This window comes from Lithobates pipiens, unplaced genomic scaffold (genome assembly GCF_037356315.1).
Source record: "Lithobates pipiens isolate NorthernLeopardFrog02 unplaced genomic scaffold, aLitPip1_a1.2 Scaffold_22, whole genome shotgun sequence".
NCBI classification, from domain to species: domain Eukaryota; kingdom Metazoa; phylum Chordata; class Amphibia; order Anura; family Ranidae; genus Lithobates; species Lithobates pipiens.
In genome coordinates this window covers 333,699,614-333,720,290 of record NW_027507784.1, presented here as the reverse complement: position 1 = coordinate 333,720,290, position 20,677 = coordinate 333,699,614, and positions in this window count along the sequence as shown.

Genomic DNA, 20,677 nt, shown 5'->3' with positions numbered 1-20,677 from the left:
CTCTCAGGAGGGCTGACTGACTCACTTGGAGGAAGCACTGAAATTTGGGAAAGTGCTTATAGTGTTGCCACGTCGGCATAGAGGTCCTGACATTGTGCAACTGGACATTGATCTGGATCTGGAGAGTCTATAAGCAATGATCTACGGCAGCCTTTCTCAACCTTTTTAACCAAGAGGAAACCTTGAATTAAATTTCAGGACTTGGGGAACCCCTTCTAAAACCAATTTGTTGGAGATCAGTGGGAAAGGTTACCCTTTTGCTATGGTGGTCATAATGCCTCCATTATAGCTAAAAAGACCAATCGTTTTACGTAGTTGGCCCTGCCAATTGGCATAGGCTCCAGAATTATGTAAGCACCATCAAATGGGACGTCAATCAGCCACAGCTCAAGGAACCCCAAGCAAATTCTGGAGGAACCCTAGGGTTACAGGGAACCCGGGTTGAGAAAGCCTGATCTACGGTATCTGGGACCCTCTAATCCTAACCTCCTTAAACATTCTGAAATAAAACTTTAAAAAGACAGAAGTGATTGGGGCTCAATATCCTCTCTCCTTCCCCCTATTTTAGCCATGGACTCAGCCCCGGAGTGTGGCCTTTGGAGGTGCTATCCTACCTTTGGGGTGTCAGAGGGGTGGTACATATGCATGTGGGAAAGGGACTTTAGATTATGAGCTCTTTGAGTTCTATGAATACCTGTAATAATAACATTAAGTGCATTGAGTTGCTGCAAAAAAAAAAAAAAAAATTTCACCTTGCCATCCTTATCACCCAAACAGACGCAGCGAGAGGCTATCGTGTTATGATGACCTTGAGTCTACTCATTGTTTCTAGATTTTTTTACCTAAATTATCTGTCAGCTAAATCAGATATGTGCCACATTCCAAGATCAGATATCCACAATATGGAGACATCTGATCCGGCTGCAGCCGCATAATTGCCTAGGATTGAAGTGCGGCCGCTTCCCTGCCATCTTCCATGTGACACGCGCTGCCAGCTGCGATGTAACACAATGACGCTTCCCATCCGATGGGAAAAGTCAAGATCGCCTGAGCTGCGGCCAGCCACAAAGATAAGATCTGCCCAGAATGGGCCCAGGAACAACAAATACCACAAACGGGGAGAACTGTGTGACAGCATAGAGTGCGATTGTTATCAACTGATATGTTATTTCCAGCCCTGTCCCTTCCCTGGCTCATTTAAATCTGAACTCCAGGCAAACCGCTAAATACGCAGATGAAATATATGAGAGCTTTACCAAAAGATAATGCAAAAATCGGCATTAATTTTTTAATAGCTTACATAGGTTGTTCAAATTTCACATGTTGGTATAGTAACTTTTACTCTGTGGTAACTCTTCTTCTTCCTACTTCCTTATTCCTTCTTCTCCATCTTCCTTCCTCTCCTTCTCCTATTCATTCTTTTTTCTCCTTCTTCTCCTCCTCCTCCTCCTCCTTTTTTCTCTTTCTCCCTTTTCCTTCTTCCCTCCTCCTGCTTCTCCTTATCCTCGTTTTCCTCCTCCTCCTCCCCCTTCTCCTTCCTTCCTCCTGCTTCTCCTTATCCTTCTTCTCCTTCCCAGATAGCAAGCAATTGTGCAGCAAGTTTGAAAATGACTTGCTAGACTATTGCTGGACTTGCCCGGCTTCACAAGTTTGTTGCACAATTGCAGCAAGTCTGCATTGCATGACTCCAGATCAACTTTCTTTGCAAACATTCTGCAAAGATGATGGTAGAGTAACTTATTCTCTATAATAACTCTTCTTCTTCCTACTTCCTTATTCCCTCTTCTCCATCTTCCTTTGTCTCCTTCTCATTCTTTTTTCTCCTCCTTCCTTCCTCCTCCTTCTCCTTCTTCCTCCTTATTCCTCCTCCTCCTCCTTTCTTCTCCCTTCCTTTTTCCCCTCCTCCTTCTTCCTTTCTCCTGCTTCTCCTTATCCTTCTCCTCCTTCCCAGATAGCAAGCAATTGTGCAACAAGTTTGAAAATGACTTGCTAAACTATTGCTAGACTTGCCCGGCTTTACAAGTTTGTTGCACAATTGCAGCAAATCCGCATTGCATAACTCCAGATCAACTTTCTTTGCAAACAATCTGCAAAGATGATGGTAGAGTAACTTATTCTCTATAATAACTCTTCTTCTTCCTACTTCCTTATTCCTTCTTCACCATCTTCCTTTGTCTCCTTCTCATTCTTTTTTCTCCTCCTTCCTTCCTCCTTCTTCTCCTTATTCCTCCTCCTTCCTTCTCCTCCTCCTTCCTTCTTCCTTTCTCCTGCTTCTCCTTATCCTTCTCCTCCTTCCCAGATAGCAAGCAATTGTGCAGCAAGTTTGAAAATGACTTGCTAGACTATTGCTAGACTTGCCCGGCTTTACAAGTTTGTTGCACAATTGCAGCAAATCCGCATTGCATAACTCCAGATCAACTTTCTTTGCAAACAATCTGCAAAGATGATGGTAGAGTAACTTATTCTCTATAATAACTCTTCTTCTTCCTACTTCCTTATTCCTTCTTCTCCATCTTCGTCTCCTTCTCATTCTTTTTTCTCCTTCTATTTTTTCTCCTTCTTCCTTCCTCTTTCATCTTCCTCCGTCTTCTCCCTTCTCCTCCTCCTGCTTCTCCTTATCCTCGTTTTCCTCCTCCTCCTCCCCCTTCTCCTTCCTTCCTCCTGCTTCTCCTTATCCTTCTTCTCCTTCCCAGATAGCATACAATTGTGCAGCAAGTTTGAAAATGACTTGCTAGACTATTGCTGGACTTGCCCGGCTTCACAAGTTTGTTGCACAATTGCAGCAAGTCTGCATTGCATGACTCCAGATCAACTTTCTTTGCAAACATTCTGCAAAGATGATGGTAGAGTAACTTATTCTCTATAATAACTCTTCTTCTTCCTACTTCCTTATTCCCTCTTCTCCATCTTCCTTTGTCTCCTTCTCATTCTTTTTTCTCCTCCTTCCTTCCTCCTCCTTCTCCTTCTTCCTCCTTATTCCTCCTCCTCCTTCCTTCTCCTCCTCCTTCCTTCTCCCGTCCTTTTTCCCCTCCTCCTTCTTCCTTTCTCCTGCTTCTCCTTATCCTTCTCCTCCTTCCCAGATAGCAAGCAATTGTGCAGCAAGTTTGAAAATGACTTGCTAAACTATTGCTAGACTTGCCCGGCTTTACAAGTTTGTTGCACAATTGCAGTAAATCCGCATTGCATAACTCCAGATCAACTTTCTTTGCAAACAATCTGCAAAGATGATGGTAGAGTAACTTATTCTCTATAATAACTCTTCTTCTTCCTACTTCCTTATTCCTTCTTCACCATCTTCCTTTGTCTCCTTCTCATTCTTTTTTCTCCTCCTTCCTTCCTCCTTCTTCTCCTTATTCCTCCTCCTTCCTTCTCCTCCTCCTTCCTTCTTCCTTTCTCCTGCTTCTCCTTATCCTTCTCCTCCTTCCCAGATAGCAAGCATTTGTGCAGCAAGTTTGAAAATGACTTGCTAGACTATTGCTAGACTTGCCCGGCTTTACAAGTTTGTTGCACAATTGCAGCAAATCCGCATTGCATGACTTCAGATCAACTTTCTTTGCAAACAATCTGCAAAGATGATGGTAGAGTAACTTATTCTCTATAATAACTCTTCTTCTTCCTACTTCCTTATTCCTTCTTCTCCATCTTCGTCTAGTTCTCATTCTTTTTCCTCCTTCTATTTTTTCTCCTTCTTCCTTCCTCTTTCATCTTCCTCCGTCTTCTCCCTTCTCCTCCTCCTGCTTCTCCTTATCCTCGTTTTCCTCCTCCTCCTCCCCCTTCTCCTTCCTTCCTCCTGCTTCTCCTTATCCTTCTTCTCCTTCCCAGATAGCAAGCAATTGTGCAGCAAGTTTGAAAATGACTTGTTAGACTATTGCTAGACTTGCCCGGCTTCACAAGTTTGTTGCACAATTGCAGCAAGTCTGCATTGCATGACTCCAGATCAACTTTCTTTGCAAACAATCTGCAAAGATGATGGTAGAGTAACTTATTCTCTATAATAACTCTTCTTCTTCCGACTTCCTTATTCCTTCTTCTCCATCTTCCTTTGTCTCCTTCTCATTCTTTTTTCTCCTTCTCCTCCTTCTCCTCTTTTTTCTCCTTCTTCCTTCCTCCTGCTCCTTCTTCCTTCTTCCTCCTTCTTCTCCTCCTCCTCCTCCTCCTCCTCCTCCTCCTTCTCCTCCTCCTCCTGCTTCTCCTTATTCTCCTTCTCCTCCTCCTCCTCCTTTTTCTCCTTCTTCCTTCTCCTTCTTCCCTCCTCCTTCTTCTCCTTATCCTTCTCCTTCCGAGATAGCAAGAAATTGTGCTGTAAGTTTGAAAATGACTTGCTAGACTATTGCTAGACTTACCAGGCTTCACAAGTTTGTGGCACTATTGCAGAAAGTCTGCATTGCATGTAGTGATGGCCGAACAGTTCGCCCGGCGGTCGTTTCGCGGTGAATTTTGGCTGTTCGCGGTCCGCCCGTTCGGCGGACTATTGGCGCCGTTCGCCCGGCGGACTTCCGTGTTTTTACTGTGTAAAAGAACTTTGACCTGATGACACATCCATCATGGGGTACAGGACAGCCAATTGAGACATTACAGCACATGGACACTTGGACATTCCCCCTAACTTATAAATACACCCGATCCGGCGGCCATTTTACATTCTTTCTTCTGTCACTATAGGGAGAGGTTGCTGTGTGGAGCAGGGAGAGATTGCAGTGACCCAAATCGCTAGCTATTTGGTACACAAAAGTTCTTTTCAGGACTGGTATAGGTGTTAGGTGTAGTTCAGGATAGGCAGTGCTGTGCTAGTGATTGTTGCAGCAGTCTGAGTGTCTTTTGTCAGTTTAGAGAAAGGGACAGGACGCTGTGTGCTGCAGGGAGAGTGAGTTTAATCATTAGCTGTTACTATCAGGTCCACAAAAGTGCTATTCCAGTAACCAGTTATTGTTCCAGCAGCCTCTGTTTTGCCAGTTTATATAGGGACAGGCAGGAAGCAGTGTGTCAGGCAGTGAGGGTCAGTTTAAACAGTAGCTGTTACTATTAGTTCCACAAAGGTTCTTTTCAGGACTGGTATCAGTGGTATGGTAATAGGCTTGTACACGTATAATATTCTTTCTTCCAAATATAGAAAGAATATTATACTTGACTGCTGCCCTTCTGCTGCAGTCTGCTAATCATTCACAACTCACTTGTTCCACAAAGGTCCTTATAAGGACTGGTAACTTGGTCTGTCTAGGGTGCTACAGTACATAGGGTTGAGTGAGGTACAGTCTGCTATTCTATAAGGACTGGTATCGGTCCACAATACATAGGATTGAGGTGCACTACTGCTGACCGCTGCCCTATACTGCAGCAGTCCTTCATCGGTATAGGGACTGACGTACAGTCTGCTAATCACTCACACACAACCTACTTGGTCCACAAAACTCTTTATCAGGACTGGTAACTTGGTCTGTCTAGGGTGCTACAGTACATAGGGTTGAGTGAGGTACAGTCTGCTATTCTATAAGGACTGGTATCGGTCCACAATACATAGGGTTGAGGTGCACTACTGCTGACCGCTGCCCAATACTGCAGCAGTCCTTCATCAGTATAGGGACTGACGTACAGTCTGCTAATCAGTCACACACAACCTACTTGTTCCACAAAGGTCCTTATAAGGACTGGTAACTTGGTCTAGGGTGCTACAGTACATAGGGTTGAGTGAGGTACAGTCTGCTATTCTATAAGGACTGGTATCGGTCCACAATACATAGGGTTGGGGTGCACTACTGCTGACCGCTGCCCTATACTGCAGCAGTCCTTCATCAGTATAGGGACTGACGTACAGTCTGCTAATCAGTCACATACAACCTACTTGTTCCACAAAGGTCCTTATAAGGACTGGTAACTTGGTCTAGGGTGCTACAGTACATAGAGTTGAGTGAGGTACAGTCTGCTATTCTATAAGGACTGGTATCGGTCCACAATACATAGGGTTGAGGTGCACTACTGCTGACCGCTGCCCTATACTGCAGCAGTCCTTCATTGGTATAGGGACTGAGAGCTTTGTCACAGGGTCATTTAAAAAATGACAGGCGGAGGAAGAGGCAGGCCCTTCCGCAGGGGTGGTAGGGGTAGGGCAGGAGCAACAGGCTTGAGCCAAAGTGGGAAGTTGCAGAAGGTGCGTTCAATTACTTTAAAGGACGCACCAGACTTGGTTGAATGGCTCGCTCAGCCTTACTCTTCTGCACCCTCCTCATCCTCTCGATCTGCACCCTCTTCTTCACTCTCTGCTTCATCCTCCTGGGGCTGCTTATTATGAGGGGCTCCCACCATCCCTGTGCTATGCTCATTATGAGGGGCTCCCACCATCCCTGTGCTATGCTGACTTCCTCCTGGGGCTGCTTACGGTGCAGGTGTCAGTGCTGTATATCACGGTGCTGATGTCAGTGCTCTCTGTCACGGTGCTGCTGTCAGTGCTGTATATCACGGTGCTGGTGTGAGTGCTTTATGTCACGCTGCTGATGTCAGTGCTCTCTATCATGGTGCTGCTGTCAGTGCTGTATATCACGGTGCTGGTGTGAGTGCTTTATGTCACGCTGCTGATGTCAGTGCTCTCTATCAGGGCAGCTGTTAGAAATCATGGGGCCCTGTACAGCCTACCTGACGGGGCCCCCTTCAACCACCCTCGACCCCATCCCTGATCCCGGCTTGAAACAAAATGCAGGTTTGTTGCCATTTACATATGCGTGTGGAGCCAATGCATACTTTTGCAATTAATAAGCACGAAGGGGGGGGCAGTTTAAAATTATTTAAAATTGTATTTTAGTACAAATAAAAAAAAAAAAATCTTACACTGCATCTTTACATTACTTGTGATAGCAAGGGCCATGACAGGTCCTCTTTATGGAGAGATATGAGGTCTTTTAGACCCCATATCTGTCCTCTGGCCTCCAAAGCATCTGATCAAACTAAGATCAGTTTGATTAGATGCTTGTTCAAGCCAGTGATGGCTTCTTTACATAACCGGCAGTGACAACATCCTTGTCACTTCCGGTTTCTGACATCACACAGTGGGAAGAACAATATCCATCCCTCTCACTGTGTCCCTGGAACCGGATGCTACTGGTCACATCTTAACCGCTTCCCACCCGCCCTATGGCCGAATGACGGCCTTAGAGCGGGCGGCTTCCTTCGCCTGGCCGTCCCTGGACGGCCTGGTGTTTACTTCCGCAATGCGCGCCGCCGGGGCGCGCATCGCGGAAGTATTGCATTTGCCGTGTCTCCCGGAGACAGGCGAATACAGATCGCCGTGAACGGCCAATCAAAGCGGCCGTTCACAGCGCGATCGCACCTGCCAATGGGAGATGATCTCATATGTAAACAGTGAATTGTGGGAAAAAGATGACAACATCAAAAACCTCACCATGCATCTTAGTAAATACCTTGGAATGTCTACTTTCCAAAAAGGGGTCATTTGGGGGGTATTTGTACTTTCCTGACTTGTTCGGGTCACAAGAAGTGAGATAGGTCACCAGTACATCAGATGTGATCAATTTTGTGCGATTCGCACCACAGCTTGTAGACTCGCTAACTTTCACAAAGACCAAATAATATCCACTAATTTGGGTTATTTTTACCAAAGATATGTAGCAGTATAAATTGTGGCCAAAATTTATGAAAAAAAAATTATAATTTGCAAAATTTTATCACAGAAACAAAGAAATATGCGTTTTTTTTCAAAATTTTCGGTCTTTTTTCATTTATAGCGCAAAAAATAAAAACCCCAGAGGTGATCAAATACCACCAAAAGAAAGCTCTATTTGTGGGAAAAAAAGGACACAAAATTCATTTGGGTACAGTGTTGCATGACTGAGTAATTGTCATTCAAAGTGTGAGAGCACCAAAAGCTGAAAATTGGTCTGGGCAGGAAGGGTGTTTAAGTGCCCAGTAAGCAAGTGGTTAAAAGCAGTAAAGGTGGTGATGGGACCCCCTTCCACTGCCTGTAAAAGTAATCCAGTGTCTTCTTAGCCATTAGGATTACTTTACTTTGTGCAGAATTGCTGGGACTAAAAAAATGATATCTTGATCATTGCTGTAGTGATGATCAAGATATCATCCGTCTATCCCAGCGATTTACTGGTACGTTGCTGGATGGGAAGCAGTTAAAGGGGATTGGTTTGGGGAGCCGTAAAAATGTAGCTCTGCTGCATGTTTACTGCTCCCCCAAATGAAGTGTAAGGGTCGGTTCACACTAGGACAACTTGTAGCGTCCCGTTCTGTACAATGGAACCGTTCTATTTGGAGTGACACAAGTCGCTCCGACTTAGAAAAAGGTTCCTGAACGACTTTGGGGGCGACTTGCATTGACTTCTATACAGAAGTCATTTTGCAAGTCGCTGCAGCAGTCGCGTCTGGGTCGCCTGAGGCAGTAGCGCTGTAAGTTGCGCTGCCTCAGTGTGAAACGACCCTCAAGTAGCATCTCGTTGTTTCTTATGATCATCAGCATTACAATTATCACAGGTAACACAATAAGCAGGTGCTCTATCATGGCTCTATCATTGCTCTAGGTCACATTGCTTTTGGGTGCTCACTGAGTTAACTTATGGCTGTACTGTATGTAACAGACTGTAACAAAGCACAGCCATAATACAGTGAGCACCCAAAAGCAATGTGACCTAGAGCCATGATAGAGCCATGACAGAGCACCTGCTTATTGTGCTACCTGTTGTAATTGTAATGCTGATAACCTGCTGAGCTGTGAGATACATGATAGGACACAGTGAGTATTCTAACCTCTATTCCCCACTCACTGTGTCCAGTGCAGTCACGCTGTCCTCCTCCTCTCCCCTGTCAGCCGATCAACTTCTATATAACTCATGAGGAATGCAGCCGGGAGACAAACGGAGAATCACTGTATCACTCCGCCAGCCGGGACCAATAAAATAGTGGGGCGGCATGATGTACATGTGCCCGAAAATAAAGAAATAGTCCCTCTGCTGCGCCTGCACTCCCCTCCTGGAAAATTATATAACCCCCCCTCTGTAAGCAAGTAGGAGCGGGAGGGGAATTTAGGAAACTTTTTTTTTTTTTTTTAAATGCAGTAACAAACTGTAAGATGCCCGGGCCCCACTGTGTAGCTGATGGGGGCGGGCCCCGTACAATGGGGCTGGTTGTACTGCCCTATCAGCGGCCCTGCTCTCTATCATGGTGCTGTTGTAAGATGACTCTATCACAGTGCAGGTGTCATTGCTGTATATCACGCTGCTGGTGATCATCTCCTGCACCCTCTTCTTTGCCTACCCTGGTCCCTGACCTTCCCTCTCCTCCATTGCCTTCATGCGCTCCACAGTCCTGAATTGTAACAACAATTTCCCATATAAAAAAAGAATGCTTGTAGTTGTCGATCCCAGATTCACCTCATACATGTGTTATGTCATTGGCCATGTGGTGGGACTATTTGTGCACAGCTAATAATTATTTTGTGGCTGCAAATTTGACCTATAGGTTTGCGAAGTTCGCCTCCCATTGAAGTCAATGGGGCCCGCCGCGAACGTTCCGGTTCGCGAACTATCGGCCGCGTTCGCGGTCCGCGTTCGCGAAACGTCCCGTCGGAAGTTCGTCCATCACTAATTGCATGACTCCAGATCAACTTTATTGCAAACAATCTGCAAAGATGATGGTAGGGTAACTTTTTCTCTATAATAACTCTTCTTCTTCCAACTTCCTTATTCCTTCTTCTCCATTTTCCTTCATCTCCTTCTCATTCTTTTTTCCCCGTCTTCCTTCTTCTTCCTCTTCTCCTCCTCATTCCTCCTTCTTCCTCCTTCTCAGATAGCAAGCATTTGTGCTGCAGGTTTCAAAATTACTTGCTAAGCTATTGCTAGACTTGCCAGGCGTCAAACGTTTGTTGCACAATTGCAGCAAGTCTACATTGCATGACTCCAGATCAACTTTTTTTGTTAAAGCGGAGGTCCACCCTAAAGTGGACCTTCCGCTCATCGGAACCCTCCCCCCCTCCGGTGCCACAATCGGCACCTTTCAGGGGGGAGGGGGGTGCAGTTACCTGGATAATCCAGGTAACTGCACCCACTTCCGGGATAGCTCTCTGCGGAAAGGGGCGTAACTTACGCCCCTTTCTGCAAGTGCCCGCCCCTTCCCGCAAGTGCCCCGCTGCCTGCTGGGAAACACACAGATCCCAGAGGCAGCGGGGAGCGTCCTTATTGCGCAGCGCGATTCGCGCATGCGCAGTAGGGAACCGGGAAATGAAGCCGAAAGGCTCCATTTCCCGATTCCCATACCCAAGATGGCGGCGGCAGGACCCGACAGGCGACCTAGAGATCGGCTTCGGGTGCCGACATCGCGGGCGCGCTGGACAGGTAAGTGTCACTATTTTAAAAGTCAGCAGGTGCAGCATTTGTAGCTGCTGGCTTTTAAAAAAAAAAAAAACGCGGAGTCCCGGTGGACTCCCGCTTTAATCTGCAATTCTGCCACAAGTTCTGGTTCAGTTATGTTGTGCAATAGTCATCCCACCACATGGGGTCACTGAGTTCCTGCTGTAGACTCACCACTGAAACTTTGCTCTTGCTGGAGACTTGCCATGCAGATTTTCTGCAAATTGGAAAAATGTCAACTAGAACTTGTGCTTCAAGTGCTCTTGGCAGTGAAAATGTGCAGCAAATTAACACAAATTTGTGGCAAGTTATCCTTGCTATCTGGGTTCTTCTTCCTTGTTTGTCCTTCTTCTTCTCCTCCTCCTGTTTCTTCTTCTTCTTCCTTCTCCTCTTTCCTTCTGCCTTTTACCTTTCTACCCCTTCTTCTCCTCCTCCTTTTCCTTCTTTCTTCCTCCTTCATCTCTTCCTTCTCCTTCTTTTCCTTCTCCTGCTATCTGTGAATCACCCGCCTACACTGAGCCACTCCCAGCCCACACAGATCAAAACAAACAGGCCTAGCTTTTAGCCAGGCCTGCCTAAATGTACCTACACTATAGAAAAATCTCACTCTAGCACCTACACTCATAGTTGCCAACTGTCCCAAAATTTCCCGGGACATTCCCAGGATTAGGACATTTGTCCCGATTTAATTTTGTCCCGGGAAATGACCCGGGAAATTCGGTTTGTCCCCGTTTTCCGCTGCCGGCTGCTAGAGGTCCGTGGCCGGCGGAGACAATGTCTCCACCGGCCGCCATTTTAAAGAAGACCAGAAGCTGGTCTTCAATAGAGATGCTGCGGTGCCACCCACCCCCGGTGCCAGGGTCTGTGAAGTGCAGTGGGCGGCGCCGCAGTTAAAAGTCTTTCGCAGGGCAACGACGGCGGGGCCAGTCTGTGGATGTCGGGGGCCAGTCAGTCTGGATGTTGGGGGCCAGTCAGTCTGGATGTCGGGGGGCAGTCTGGATATTGGGGGGCAGTCTGGATGTCGGGGGCAGTCTGGATGTCGGGGGCCATTCTGTGGATGTCGGGGGCCAGTCTGTGGATGTCGAGGGCCAGTCTGTGGATGTCAGGGGGCCAGTCTGTGGATGTCGGGGGCCAGTCTGGATGTCGGGGGCCAGTCTGTGGATGTCAGAGGGCGCAGTCTGGATGTCAGAGGGGCACCAGATGTTAGGAGGACTGATGGGGACACCAGATGTAAGGAGGGGCTCCGCTGAGGGACACAAATGTGAGGAAGGTACCTCTGATGGGGCACCTGATGTAAGGAGGGACTCTGCTGGGGGCACCTGATGGCATCTGGTGGCAGGCAACGTGGCTAGTGACGCGCTCATGGCTCCCACTGATTCTGCATTATGGTGAATTGAATGATTTCATTTCATATTACAATGTAATAATAGAAATAATGCGCTTCAATCATCCTGACACCATAACAATCATTGCGCCGGGATGATTGAAGCGCTAACACCAGGTATTTGGAGTATCTTTATCTGCTGATTGTAAAACTCTGGAAAACACATATTGCTATTGTGGTGTAGGATCGGTGGGCTGCTGTCCCTCCTTTCCCTCTCCCCCCCTTCCTTTCCCTCTCCATCCTGCATTCATCTCAGACTCTAACCACACCCCTTTGAGCCACGCCCCATGTAAGCCACACCCACGATTTTACACAACCCGCACCCATATTTTGCCACGGCGCGCGCCGCATTTTCACCTTTTTCACCCCAGTTCCCTCCATAAAGAGGACCTGCCATGGCCCATGCTATCACAAGGGATGTTGTTCATTTCTTGTCATATCAATAAAGTTAATAAAAAAATTAAAGAGACCGTGTAAAAAAAAAAAATAATTGGGGTAAAAAAAAATGCAAACACATATATAAGCTGATTGGCTCCATGTACTGCTTCATCCTCCCCCCATCTGAGCTCTCCTGTACAGAGGGCTGCAAGAGGCTGATACAAAGCCAAAGTCAGGTATTTATACTACTTGTTATTTTATGATGTATCAATGAATACCGATCTGCTTTAAAGAGAGCTAAAACTGCCTAGTAGACTCTGGTGAGTTCAGAGATCAATAACAAACCACACAATAATATTTCAGTCTTCAGGTTCAAAGTGCTTCACTTTACACCAAAGATTGTATGGATCTTTCATTTAGTTCTTCCTTGTTTTTCACTACGATCGATATTTTAATTAGCAATTCCAGTCTGGGGAATGCATCTTCTGACCAAGACCACCCTTTGTTTATGTAGATTGTATTCGGGAGAATCCTCCGGAGAATCGAATGAACTTCCAATCACAGCTCCTTCTCCAGGTCAGATAACGGACATCGGTGAGAGGGACCATGCTGGGGCCTGTAGTACAGTAGCCAAAAATGTGTTTGTGGTGGGCAAAACCAAGAGTTTTTATATTCTACAAATTTTGGTGACAATCAGACAATTTCATAGCAATATGGTAGTCAAGTTGAAGAAAGACAGTTCATTAACTTCAACCAATAATAAAAAAAAAACTCTCCATAAGCTGATCCTTACACCCACAGTTGATCCAGAGCAGAGGGCTCCAAACGACGTCCTACGGGCCACATCTGGTCCTCTACAGAATTGTATCCAGCCTGCAGTTTGGGTCAGTGACATATCATCAATGGGCACTGATGGAGGATTAAAGTCAGCAGAGGCTGCCTATGGTCTCTGCTTCATCTCCCACCAAGACTCTGTAAGCGGGACACTGATGTACGGGGACTCTTATGTACAGGGGGTACTCAGATGTAAGTAGAAACAATTATGGGGTCCCTAACATAAGGGGGGACTCTAATGGATACCCTAATGTAAGTGGGACTCTGATGGGGATTGTGATCTAAAGGGGACTCTGTTGAGGACCCTGATGAAGTCACATGATGAGTGATGTAAGTTGTAGGGCAGATCCAGGGGACGCTATTGTGTTTTTCCACAGTTGGGACGTTTTTATTTCTCTGTGACCCCGATTTGATGTAAGGGGAGGACTCTAATGGGTACCCTAATGTAAGTGGGACTCCGATTGGAGATTGTGATGTAAAGGAGACTCTGATGAGGACCTCGATGTAACAGGATCCCCTGATGAAGTCATGTGATGAGTGACGTAACACGTAGGGCGGATCCAGGTGACGTCATTGTGTTTTCCCACAGTTGGGACGTTTTGATTTCTCTGTGACCCCGGTTTGATTTTTTACATTCAGTTTTGAGTTCTGAGTGGTTCTTAATTTAATAAATAGCGGATAAATGATTATACTAAACTATGGAGAGATTTATTTGATTTTAATTATATAGTGTTATGGTGAGTGGACCTATTAAAGCAGTAAACATCTAGTGGTGCTGGAAGAAGGCTGAAGAATCCCTGTACCTACCTTTTTTTGCCCCTTGTGATGTGGGGAAGGTGCGTATAACCTGTAATGGCATATGGGTTCACATTTAAAGGTGAAGACAAGATGTCGATTAGAAATTAAGTGTCACAAGAAGTGCTTACCGAGGCCAAGATGCCGAGAGCTGTTCGCCCTTGCAACTACACGCACCCCGGCCCCCGGAGGTGGTACAGGGAGCGGGTGCACGCAGAGGCACGGGCCTCCAGCAGGTGTAGTTCCTAAAGAAGTCTGTAGAACTGTACAGGAGGTGAGCTGAGGTTCAGGAACTGGCTGAGGGTCTGGTGCAGGGTTTAGCGGACAAGCCGGAACACAGCAAGGGATTAGGGACGAGAGACAGTAAGCAAGTCCGTGAAGCAGGCCAGGGGTCAAATCCGTGTAAGCAAGTCCGTTGGGGTCTCTCAATCAGTGCGAGGGCCACATTGTATCATTTACATTTATTCGGAGGCTGAAAATATCAATTTTATAAATTAATGATTTAAATGAATGAATAAACATGCTCCAAAAAAAAACTTCACATAGGAAGTCCTCTCTTTGGTATCAAAAGACCCAATTTCATTACAGTCCCCTCTTCCATCAGAGTCCCTCTTACATATTAGAAGTCCTTCCTTCACACCAGACTCCCCTTTCACATCAGAGTCTCTATTACATTAGAGTCCCTTTTCACAATAGAAGCCCCCATTACATCAGAGTCAACTTTCAAGTCAGAGGCCCCCCATCACATCAGACTCCCCCTTTCATATGAGAAGTCCCCTTTCACATCAGAAGCCCCCATTACATCAGAGTCCCCAATTCTTATCAGAAGCCCCATTCACATCAGAGTCCCCCTTACACATCAAAAGCCCCCCCCCCCATCACATCAGAGTGCCTCCTTCATATGAGAGTCCTCCTTTCATATCAGAAGCCCCCATCAGATCAGATTCCCCCTTTCTCTTCAGAAGTCCCCATTACATCAGAGCACCCCTTTCTCTTCAGAAGAAGTTACAACACGGTCCCATCTTTCCATTAATGTCCTCCTTTCACATCAGAGTCCCCCTTTTATACTAGAAGCCCCTATCACATCTTGTACAGTCTTGTAGTGGGTCAGAGGTGACCTGCGGGCCGGATAAAATCTTGTGGTTGGCCAGATGTGGCCCCCGCAAGGAGGGGCAAGGGGGGTCAAGTGCCCCCCCTGGAAGCGGGTGCACAGGATGTACCCAGGCACCGCAAGCTTAAGGAGAGGAGGGGCGCCAAAGTTGTAAGTGCTGTCCGGCTCCTTTCACGAGATCTAGATACACAGATCCTCTCAGTCTCCGGGAGCTTCGGGCAGCTGTGTGGGGGAGGGGCACTGATGTCATCATGGAGGAGCCCGGGAGGAAGAAACTCTACCATGCTGCTAAAATGGGGTCAGTAAACGGAGGGGGGGGGGGGAGATTGTGCAGAAACTGACCTTTGGGGGTGAAATGATTGTACTGGGGGGCAGACTGCTGCTTCCCCCCTCGTCATGTGCAGTGACCGCCAAGTGATGTATTGTGCCCACCATGTCACAAAATGTGCCCATCGTGTGCAGTGCAGTGCCCACCATGTGATGTACTGTAACTGTGCCCACCACGTGATGTACTGAAAGGAAAGAGTTAGCCCTTGTACACACGGTCGGACATTTCCGATGGACAATGTCCGATAGGACCGTGTTGTCGGATAATCCGACAGTGTGTTGGGCTCCATCGGACTGTTTCCGTCGGAGTATCTGACGGACCTGGTTTTCCAGCTGGGCTATAAAAATTTTCCGACAACATGATCCGATTGGACTTCGTCCGATCATGTGTAGAGAATTCCGATCGGACAAAGTGCCACGCATGCTCAGATCAAATTCCTACACCAAAGCTATTGGCTACTAGCCTGAACATAGTCCCGTCCTAATGAAACAACGCCATCATGTTAAGTACGATCGGATTTTCTGACAACTTTGTCCGACTGTGTGTATGCAACAGTTTCGGACAAAATCCGACAGATTTGTTTGTCGGAATGTCCGACCATGTGTACCAGAGCTAAGAAGTCTAAGTAAAATGGGATCTATTCTATTGGAGACCTGCCCTGGCCTGGTCTAAAGGGGGATCTATATGGGGGACCCTGGCCTGGCCTGCGCTTTATATGATAATGACTAAGCCCCTCCCTTTCAGGACATTGTCAAAAGAGGCAGAGAATGGGTGACCTTAAAATGATGCCCCCCTGAAAAAAGTTCTGCGGATGTCCATGGGCCCCCCTATGGGCTATAGCTTGGGGGGGGGGGGGGCTGTGCTACTGGAAGGCAATACTGTATCAAAGGGAGAACAAAGATTCGCAGTCCAAGGACCACGCCTATGGAACGCTCTACCCACGAACATCCGCATGGAAGAAAACCATCGGACCTTCAGAAAAAAACTCAAGACCTACCTCTTCCAAGAAGCAGGACAACACAGGACGGACCAAGCGCCTCGAGGCGATTCAGTTCGCATTTGCAGCGCTGCACAAATCATTCATTCATCAAAACTAAGCAGGGAAAACAGAGCCAGTCTGCAGTAAAGATAACATTGCAAATATTACGTCGATCATGATAACTATGGTCCAACGTAACGATGATCTCCACTTCATTCGTGTCACGGAGTTGGTCCAGGAGATGTACACAATGAATAAAACATGGCGCGTTCTTGTATATATATCTCTGATATTTCCCCGCTAGGCGAAGGACCCATAATGATAAATGTACTAATTAAATTAATACATTGCAGGAGTACTTCAGAGCAGAAATCTTCATAAATACATTTATTGTATGAATTATTAACACTGAATCCATATCCTTCAAACAAAGCTTCTAATGTATTCTTATGTCTTCTCAGAGACCCATTCATGCTGTTTATGATAGAAACATTGTAATCTTTAATAAGGCCGTTTAGTCTCCTGCGGCTGAAGTACGGCTCACATGTGATTCATTGGGGGGAAATCTGAGGAGTATAGCATTGATATTATGTCTTTTGTTTAAAGAGAATGTATTGTGATTTGCATATATTTATTGAATTATTTTTCTGTTTGTTTAAGACTAAAGCATACAAGTACATTCTACTTTTGGGCAGACGGAGCTGTTATCTCTTTATTACATGGTTCTTCTTATCTGAAAAAAAAAAGTAACTTATTGTTATTTACAGAGCTTAGTAGCTCAAGTGGTGAATCCTCCCTTCCTGTATGCAGGACCATCTTTAGAGCAGGGCAAACGGGGCACTTGCCCTGGGCCCAATCTTTGTAGGGGGGGCCCACGACACCCTTGAATTGGGGCCCCGATGATGGCTTTGCAGAGTACATAGACGACACTGGAGGCTGTATTCCCGTTCTAGACAGCAGAGAGGAGCCGGGGAGCTCCACTGACTCGCTGACCCTGCCCCATGTTAGTTAGAGCAGTGATCGGAGTGGATGCGTCATTGGAGCTCCCGGCTCCGCCCCTCTATACTGGCTGGGGAATACAGAGGTCCTGGGGGCGGGGGCGGGAGCTCCACTGACACGCCCACTCCGATCACTGCTCTAACTACAGCCGCTCTGTTCCAAGCATACAGGCTACATGGGACGGGGTCAGAGCGTCAGTGGAGCTCCCGGCCCCGCCCCCTCTCTGCTTGCTAGCGCGCAAATACAGCCTCTGTCCTCTGTGCTAGTGATGGGAAGTTCGGATCTTTAAAATGAATCGGTTCATTTCGAACTGCTCACTGAAATGAACCGATTCAATGAATCGATTCTTCGGTTCTTCGGTTCACTTGCTGAGTCTACTGACAAGCAAGTGAACCGAAGCTCTGATTCAACCTTCTTAAATGAGTAGAATCAGAAGACTGATTCACACAGAAGGTTGGCAGGTCCTGGTAATGTTTACTTTGATTTAGTTCATCGGCGCAGAGCACAATTGTTGTCAATTGACAATTATTCCATTGTTGTCAGATTAGCGCAGTGTCATGCATTTTGGTGATACACAAACAGCTGTGTTAGGCTGGGTTCACACTTGTGCGATGCGGGAACCCTGCGATTCCACGACGGGTTCCTGCATCGCACCCAACTCGCACGACAGTTCACAACGACATATGCAAACTGCTGGGGAGTGTCATACAATGTTAATGGCACCCCCATTTCAGTTCGCATGTCGCACTGCGAAGTGTCAGTTTGGACATGAATCGGATCGCATGAGTGCTATGCGATCCAATTCTGGTGCGGACCAAAAAAAGGGTCCTGTGCGAGTTTAGTCCGAATGCGATACGATTTCAACCATACTATCTGTATTGCTGAAATCGCATTGCACGGACATCGCCTGTGATTTGCACTGCAGTGCAAATCGCATGCGATTTTGCACTATGCTGCAGTGTGAACCGGCCCTGAGCCTAGGTTTCCGCAAATTTGATGGATAGCAATGTTACCTGTGAAGTTGCCCCAGAATGCAGTTCACATGCACACAAACCCCGCTTTTCATTTAGGCTCTGTTTCCACTTGTGCAACTTGTCCTGCGACTTGGGACTGCAAAGTTGCATGACAAGAAGTACCCGATTTCCAATGAGTACCATTCATATCTGTGCGACTTCAAGTCACAGCGACTTCAAAGTAGTCCCTGCACTACTTTGGTCCCATTGTAATGTGACTTGAGGTCCATAAACCTCCAGAATACACAGGCATGGCTTCAAGTCGCGGCATAATTGTGCAACTTTCTGGCTTTTCAGGCTAACGCAGCCTGAAAGTTGCACAATTCTGCCGCAATTTTGATGCGACTTTAAAGCAATTCCTGTGTATTCCGGAGGTCTATGGATCTCAAGTTGCATCAAAGTGGGACCAAAGTAGTGCAGGGACTACTTTGAAGTCGCACAGATACGAATAATACTCATTGGAAATCATAGAGTACAAAGTCGCAGGACAAGTTGCACAAGTGGAAATGGAGCCTAAATGAAAAGCGGGTTTTTGTGCATGTGAACTGCATTCTGATGGGCCAACTTCACAGTTAACATTGCTAGCCATCAGATTTTCCCATAGTCTTTACAGCGCATGCGCAGGAATGATGATCAGATTTTACTACCACTACCATGGGCGAAGTACCCCTGGTAGTAAAATCCAATCGTTCAGGCTATTTTCACACTTGTGCGACTTGAAAGTCAAGTGCTTTTGCCATGATTTTTGCCATGACTTGAAGCAATGTTTGTGTAATCTTGAGGTCTCTGCCACAAGTCGCATCAAAGTCAGACAAAAGTAGTACAAAAACTACTTTGAAGTCGCACAGATATGAACTGAACTGGTTGGAAATCATGGGGTGTGACTTGTCATGTGACTTTGCAGTCTCAAGTCGCAGGACAAGTCGCATGAGTGTGAAAGGTCCTTAGGCTGTCCGTACCACCTGATCACTGCTGCTACCTCATTGGTTTAGTGTATTGTTTTACTGGTGGTGACTCGTGGTTCTTTCAGTGTACTGTGTTCTAAAAACTGATATGATTCTTTAACTCGGTAACTTGTATGATTCTTTAACTCGGTGTACTGTTCGATTCTTTAACTCGGTGTACTGTTCACTCCTGGCTCTTGTTTTAAGTTTGTATCCAGTTCCTGAGTGTCACTGTGCTTTGAGTCAGCTGATTGGTTGCAGGGAGGGGCGGAGCTCTCTCACTCTAGGATCATATTACCACTGCCAGGTCTGCTGCTCTGCTATGTACTGAGTGCAGAGTGAACTGTTTCAAACGAATCAGTTCACTGAAAAGAATCGATTCATCCAGTTCACTAAAAAGAACCCGTTCAAAAGAACGATTCGTTCATGAACTGGACATCACTACTCTGTGCACTCTGCAAAAATGTCACCCGGTAATCCCATGCAGTATGTCCGCAGTCTGGTAATCTAGTGCAGTATGTCCGCAGTCTGGTAATCCCATGCAGTATGTCCGCAGTCTGGTAATCCCATGCAGTATGTCCGCAGTCTGGTAGTCTTGTGCAGAATGTCCGCAGTCTCTGGTAATCTCCTGCAGTATGTCCGCAGTCTCTGGTAATCTCCTGCAGTATGTCCGCAGTCTCTGGTAATCTAATGCAGTATGTCCGCAGTCTCTGGTAATCTCCTGCAGTATGTCCACAGTCTCTGGTAATCTCGTGCAGTATGTCCGCAGTGTCTGGTAATCTCGTGCAGTATGTCCACAGTCTCTGGTAATCTCGTGCAGTATGTCCGCAGTCTCTGGTAATCTCCTGCAGTATGTCCACAGTCTCTGGTAATCTCGTGCAGTATGTCCGCAGTCTCTGGTAATCTCCTGCAGTATGTCCGCAGTCTCTGGTAATCTCCTGCAGTATGTCCACAGTCTCTGGTAATCTCGTGCAGTATGTCCGCAGTGTCTGGTAATCTCGTGCAGTATGTCCGCAGTCTCTGGTAATCTCCTGCAGTATGTCCGCAGTCTCTGGTAATCTCCTGCAGTATGTCCGCAGTCTCTGGTAATCTCCTGCAGTATGTTTACACTCTTTGAACCTCTCCTGTAGGCTGTGTATTAATGTTCCACTTTACTTGCTCAATTATTTGGGATTGCTCCACTGCTCAGTGAGTGGTAATGTTGTGCATTAACCTATAGCAACCAATCAGTGAGCGCTAATAATGTGCAGTAACCTCCAGCAACCAAACGGCAAGCAGAAATTATGTGTTGTAACCTCTAGCAACCAGCCAGTGAGCGGTAAGGATAAACTGTAACCTCTAGCACAGCTGCGTGATCTGCTGCAGTAAGCTGATTTTGAGTCTATCTGTTATTTTTTTGTATGTCTCAGAATGGAGGGGGGGGGGGGCACCCAAGAAAATGTTTGCCCAGGGCCCAATCAAAATTAAAGTAGGCTCTGCCTGTATGTGCATCAGAGATTTCAATCAGAAACAGAATGACTGAAAGGGAGCAGTTAAAGTGATATTAACCACTTG